Source organism: Miniopterus schreibersii (genome assembly GCF_964146895.1).
Source record: "Miniopterus schreibersii genome assembly, chromosome: 18".
Taxonomy (NCBI): Eukaryota; Metazoa; Chordata; class Mammalia; order Chiroptera; family Miniopteridae; genus Miniopterus; species Miniopterus schreibersii.
The window spans coordinates 32,432,260-32,438,598 of NC_138121.1; the positions used below are offsets into that span (position 1 = coordinate 32,432,260).

At 45.2% G+C, this 6,339-nt stretch overlaps 1 long non-coding RNA gene across 1 annotated transcript; it reads right to left on the reverse strand.

The window, feature by feature from the left end:
• Positions 1–4,131: 4,131 nt before the first annotated feature.
• On the reverse strand, positions 4,132–6,025 carry LOC308547704. Its single transcript, XR_013997537.1, has 3 exons — positions 5,874–6,025; positions 5,044–5,131; positions 4,132–4,884 (listed from the first exon to the last, which is right to left on the reverse strand). It is a non-coding gene; the product is annotated as an uncharacterized lncRNA (long non-coding RNA).
• Between the last annotated feature and the right edge of the window lie 314 nt (positions 6,026–6,339).

Below are 6,339 nucleotides of genomic sequence, written 5' to 3' on the forward strand. Positions count from 1 at the left end.
CTGTGTTAAAGAGGTTAGGCTGGGTGAGTGGGGGGCAGAACAACACGGATAAAACAAAAAGCAGCCCAGGGTGGCGATCTCTCTGGCCCCTTCCTACTTGGAAATGCCCTGGCTGTAGGAACGGAACTTGGAGTCTCCTTGAGCCTGCTCTGCCCCTTGAAGACGTGGTGCTCAGACCCACCAGGCCGCACACTGCTTTCAGCTACAGGAGTTCGTGCAAAGGTGGGAAAACTCAGGCCTTCCAGAGCAGGTGCACCAGAGGTCGGCTTCCCGCCCAAATAGGTCGTTAGCAAAGCTGAGTCAAGCCTCAGCCAGCGTCTGATGCTGCTCACGCCCAGGTATGGCTCCAGGGGACTGTAAAGAGCACACTCCTTGGAAACTGGAACACACTCCGGCCATCAGCTTTGATCTGCACCCTGGGAGCACGCTAGGCCGGGAGCCGGTTCCTCTGCTCCAAGGATGCTGGGCCGACCGCATCCCACTGTGGCCTCCTCTAATTTCAAAACCACTCGAAGACTCTTGGGCCTTCCTTGCCTTGGCAGAGCCAACTTGTCATTGTCAGCACACCTCTGGTCACACCTTCCCATTAATGCCACTGGGGGTTTGGCAGGTGGAGATCAAAGCAGGAGGAGTTTTTCATTAATCAGAACAGAAAGATTAAGGAGAGTATATTTGCAGATTTAAAAAAATCACAACCTATGTAAGTTATATAGGTATTTCAAAATCAGCAGCTTATGCCTAAAGCCAGAGAAGGTTAGAAAGAACTACATCAACAAAAATGAATCAAAGTGTGTTTCTCTGAGTGAATTGTTTGGCAAGGCTATTGTGATATTTGTATCCTGCTAGATCAAATATTTTATTTTCCTAAAGAATATTTAAATGTAACCTTAGGAGTCTCTGGCTCACCCAGAATCATGAGTCACGCTTAGAATCCTGCCCAGAATTTCAAACACGGTCTTGTGGGTGTCACAATGCAAGACAAGAAAAAGAGAGAGGTGCCACTCTCCAGTGCCTACCTGTGTAAAACCATCCAATCAGTTCTGACTTTTCAGCGGGGAGAAGTTATGCAGGCCAGTTCTACAGGGTGACATTGAAAAGCAGGGTAATGAGAGGACGGGGGCTCAGGACAGGCCTCTGTGAAGAGGGCAGAGTTGAGCCGAGATCTGAATGACACATTGACATGTGGGAGTCAGACTTAAAAAGACCTGGGGACTGACTGTTTCAGGTGGAGAAAACTATAAAGTGGCATAGTAGGTACTGCCAAATGAGTTATTCGAGATGTGAATATTGATTTATTTGAATAGACCATCATTCGTTGAACAAATTTTTAAAGCACACTCGCTATGTGCCAATAACCGTTGAGGGTGCTGGGACGATGTCAGGCTGGGGGAGAGAGCAAGGATATTGTGCAACAGTCCTGGTGTCTTGTGCCCTGCTGCTCTGTGACCCCTGGGGTGCACAGCTCCTCTTCCTCAGGGGTGCTGGCCTGTCTTCTCCCTGACGAGTGATGAAAGAGGCCTGCCCCAGGATGTGGCCTGTGGTTCTCCAGTGACAGACACATCCCCCTGATTCTGGCATTCAGAATTTGGAAGTTCATTTGACAGCAAACAGAAGTCATATTCCCCATGATCAGTTCTTACCAGGGATACAGTAACACTAGAGCTTCCATCTCTCTCTCTCTTTCTCTTGGGGTGGGGGTGGTGCTAGTTACTGGGCTCCCACAGCAGAAGTGGGCAAGACACTTGCATTCTAGTGTGGAGGGACAGGCAGAAAAACAAGTAAAGAAATAAACAAAATTATCTCAGAAAGAGACAAATGCTATGAAGAAAATAAAGTGGCATGATGGGCGAGAGAGCTGGGGCACAGGGCAGGCCTCTCTGAGGAGGGGGATACGGAGCTGAGACCTGATTGACCCCGCAGGGCTCCATTGGACAAGCTCTGGGGGCAGAGCACTCCAGGTGGAGGGAACTGTAAGTGCAAAGGTCCTGAGATGAGACCCTGCTTTGGGTGACTCACAGACACCAGAGCTCTGAAGGCCAAGTTAGGAGTTTGGCTTTCATTCAGTGTGTCATGGGAAGTCACTGGAGGATTTTAGGCATGAGAGCGACATAATCATCTATCTTGATTAAAAAAAGTGTTTTAAATCTACTTCTCAGGGGCATAATTTACATACAATAAAATTACTTATTTTAAATGTACTGTTTGATGAGTTTTGACAGACGTACACGTCTATGTAAACACTACCTCAAACAAAATATGTGATATTCCTTCACCCCCAAAAGTTCCCTCATGCCCCTTTAGAGTCATTCCTCCCTCCCATGGCCACCCCAAGCCAGTCCTAGGCGAGAGTTCCTGTAGACCCTTCATCCATCTTCTGCTAATGTTACCGTCTTATATGACCACAGTATAAAGATTAACATTGGGGCAGCGTTGCTAACCAAACTATGAACTCCAATCACATTGCACCAGTTCTCACGAAGGTCCTATTTCTGTTCCGAGATCCCATCCAGGATTGCATTTACTAATCATGTCCCCTTAATCTCTTCTACCCTGTGCCTGTTTCTCAGGTTTTCCTTGTTTTTCATGATCTTGGCAGTTTTGAGAAATACCCGTCAGGTATTTTGCAAAATATCCCTCATTTTGGGTTTATCCGATGTTTTCTCATGATGAGACAGGGTTTTATGGGCTTTGGGTGAAGTGCTCTGCATGATCACATGACTTCCCACTGGTGACGTCAGTCTTAATCCCATGGTTAAATGTGTGTGCCTGGTTTCTGCCCTATAGCGTTACTATTTTTTCCTGCATTTATAGGAATCATATTGTATTATATATTGCTATACTGTAATTAGATTACATGTAATCTGATTACATAATAGTATTACTTTATATTATATAAAAATTACTATCTTTCATACTGTACTCTTTAGAAGCAAGTCACAAGCTGCAGCCCACCCTCAAAAGGGGCCGGCAGTTGAGCCCTACTTCCTGGAGGGGATTATTTACATGCGTTATTTGGAATTCTGTAGGGAAAATTTGTCCCTTGTGTCTCATTTATTTATCTACTCAATCATTTATTCATAGAGAAAAATTTTTTCAAGATGGCAGAAATGACAGCATATTTGTATGTTGATGGAAATGATCCAATAGAGGGTGAAACACTATGTAAGTGTCCTTGGTTTCTTCAGTCAGAACCAAAAATTTTTTTCACTTTTAGAATTTCCACCAGGAGTTTTATTATGTTTTCTTGTTAATCTTCATAGTATATTTTATTTAACTCAACATATCAAAATATTATAATTTATCATTTTAAAAATATAAGCAATATAAAATATCAACCAGATGGTTACAATTATTTTCATATAAATTCTTCAAAATCCAGTGTATATTTTGCACTTACAACTTACCTCCTTTGGAACTAGCCACATTTCAGGTTCTCAGTTGCCACAGGTGACACATCGTTACCACCCAGGAGGCCACAGCTCTAGACTTTTCTGAGACCAACACAAGGCAGAGTGCCACCCTGGTGAGCATGCCCTTCATTTTTGGTCTCTAATCGGATCATCTTCATTGTGATTCTATGGCTATGATTCCTGAGAGCTCCTGTTCAGGAAGCACCTTGATATCTAACTTTCGAGGTGCCAGTTTTAGATACTGATAAAACTATAGTGGTGCCCTGGCTGGTTTGGCTCAGTGGTTAGAGTGTCAGCCCTCAAACCAAAGGGTTGTGGGTTCAATTCCCACTCAAGGGCACATACCTGGGTTGCAGGTTCGATCCCCAGCCCCAGTTGGGGCATGTGCGGGAGGCAACCAATCGATGTATCTCTTTCATACCCATGTATCTCTCTCTCTCTCTCCTTCTCACCCCTCCCTCCCTTCCACTCTCTCTAAAAAAATCAATGGAAAAAATATCCTCAGGTAAGGATTAACAAAACAAACAAAAAACCTGCAGTGGTCACAGCAATTCTCCTTTCCCCAGCATGGCAATTTCATAGTCATGTGCTCATTTTATTGTCTCTTCATGGTGCCTTTCATGCGGATCCTTCTCTGTGCTTTCCTTTTACTTTTTAAAAAAATTCAGCTTATTCTGAGATATTATAGATGTACATAGTTATAAGAAATAATGCAGAGATATCTCATGTACCTTTACTCAGTTTCTCATAATGGTAACATCTTGTAAAAGACCTGCTCCAGCTGGCTGCCCAGCCCACCCCTCAGAGGTCAACCCTGTGACTGTTGGAGGCCTTCTGTCCTGGGGGTTCCTCTCACCCACCTTCCCTCCAAGCCTTTAGTCCAGCGTCCTAAGGTGCTTAACCTCCATTCTTTATACCTGCACTCCCTCTAGTGGGGGTGCTTTGCCTCTGCAAAGCGAAGGCAAGGAACCAGAGGGGCAGGCAGCAGGTATGGAGTAAGTCAGCATCTAAATTCTTGGTCTCACCTGGCTCCCACCAGACCTTGACTAGCTAGGTTGGTTTTTCCCACCCCAGGGCTGAGAGGAAACCTGGAACAATGCTAACAAAAAAAGAAAGGAAAGACACCAGGTTTATTACAATAGCAACCCCAACAAGTCAAAGGCAGCCTTTTCACCTAGAGGTAATAATGATAATAAATTAGTAATACTAACCATTTATGGGAGCTCTTATTAAGTGCCAGGCATAGCTTTAAGTGCTTTATTTATACTAGCTTGTATAATTCTCACAACAACACTCCCCAGAAGTTCATTGCAGGACACAGTAGTGCTGTGGTTAGTAGCTCAGGCGACCACCTGGGTTTGCCATCCTGGTCCTGCCGCTTACCAGCTGTGTGGCCTTGTGCTTATGTTATATAACCTCTCAGTCTTCTCTCTTGTAGAATGGGTGTGATGACAGGATCTCCCCCAAAGGGTGGCTGTGAGGATAGACTGAGTTAGTGTGTGTGTCAAGAACGCACAGAGAAGGCGCCCAGTAAATGTGTTAGGATTAAATGATGGGCCCAAGACTCAGTGAGTGACTGACTGGGGAGGAATTTGAATCCAGATCTATGTGCTGTTGAGGCCTGCGTGCTTACCCACTATGCAAGGTTGAAGGGCAGAAGCACAGATCCAGGGCAATTTCCATTGCAGGACTGGTCAGGGAACTGCTACAGGACTGTGGGTCTAGACAGGGGACAGAAGAGGAAATGAGGCAGAAAGGGGCTGGGAGAACTCAGACACAAGGCCTATCCGGCCATTGGTTCAGGTCTTACCTTCCACTAACGCCCTCAAATTTAGTCTTTATACATTATCCCCAAAGAGGTTACAACTAGTCACAGACATTGCTCGTCTGTACAGCTGTATTTACAAAATGTAATTATCAACAATATTCTAGAAGTCATCTTTTAAGACCTATCTACAGCAGCTGACATAGTCATGTTCCTCCTGACAACCCTCTCTTCACTTGGCTTCAGGACACTGTACTCTCCTGGTCCTACTTCCTCAATGGCTGCTGCTTCTGTCTCCTCTGTTGGTTCTGTGAATGAAAAAGGGGCTACCTAGGAGCCCTGACAAACTCAGGCAGCCACATGGCAGGCCTGACAAGCTCAGTGATGGAACATAACCTCACAGGATGGTCTGATAATAAATTCCTAACTGGGCAGGCCACGGTGGGTAGCTACATCCCAGGCCCATAGCTTCTTGAGCAAAGGTCAGTCTTAACCTTGAGCGAGCCCTGTCCATTGCTCTTATGTGTCTAGGATAAAGGACCTTTAAAATGTTAGAGTAATTTCCCCCCCAGACCCTTCAGAATCACAACTGCAGGCACCAGAGCACAGAGACCAGGAAACTCCTCCCTGTTATCTTGTGGCCCACATGCCATCTCTGCAGTGCTATAAATGCTCAGTGTTAGTGATCCTGCACCCACCTATGAAAAAGAAGTGTTTCTCCGTTTGGCTTTTTATACAGTCCTGGAGATGTCCTCGCTTTGCTTTCTCCTGCCTCTTTAATCGACCAACGATGGAGTTCAGGTAACCTTCCTTATGTTTTTCTCCTTTGATTCCAAATGTATAAAATGAACTGCAAACAAATAAAACAAAAAAATAAAATGAGCTGCGTAACAGCCATTCTCCAGAGCATTTTTTCAATCTGTTGAGATGTTGCTTCTGGTCATGTCCTCAAAACATTGGCGTAAATGAATTCCTACACAATCTCCTGTTGGTTTGGATGCTCTTACCTTGCCAGTTCCTACTCACGCCATCCCTTGCTCCTAAGTGTCTGTTTCTGGAAACCCCTGAATCCCTCGGCTGCAACACCCTGCCTCAAGGCTGGCTCCCTCACTTCCTTGGAGACCTCACTTTCTCAGAGAGGTCTCTTCCCTACCATCTACTTAG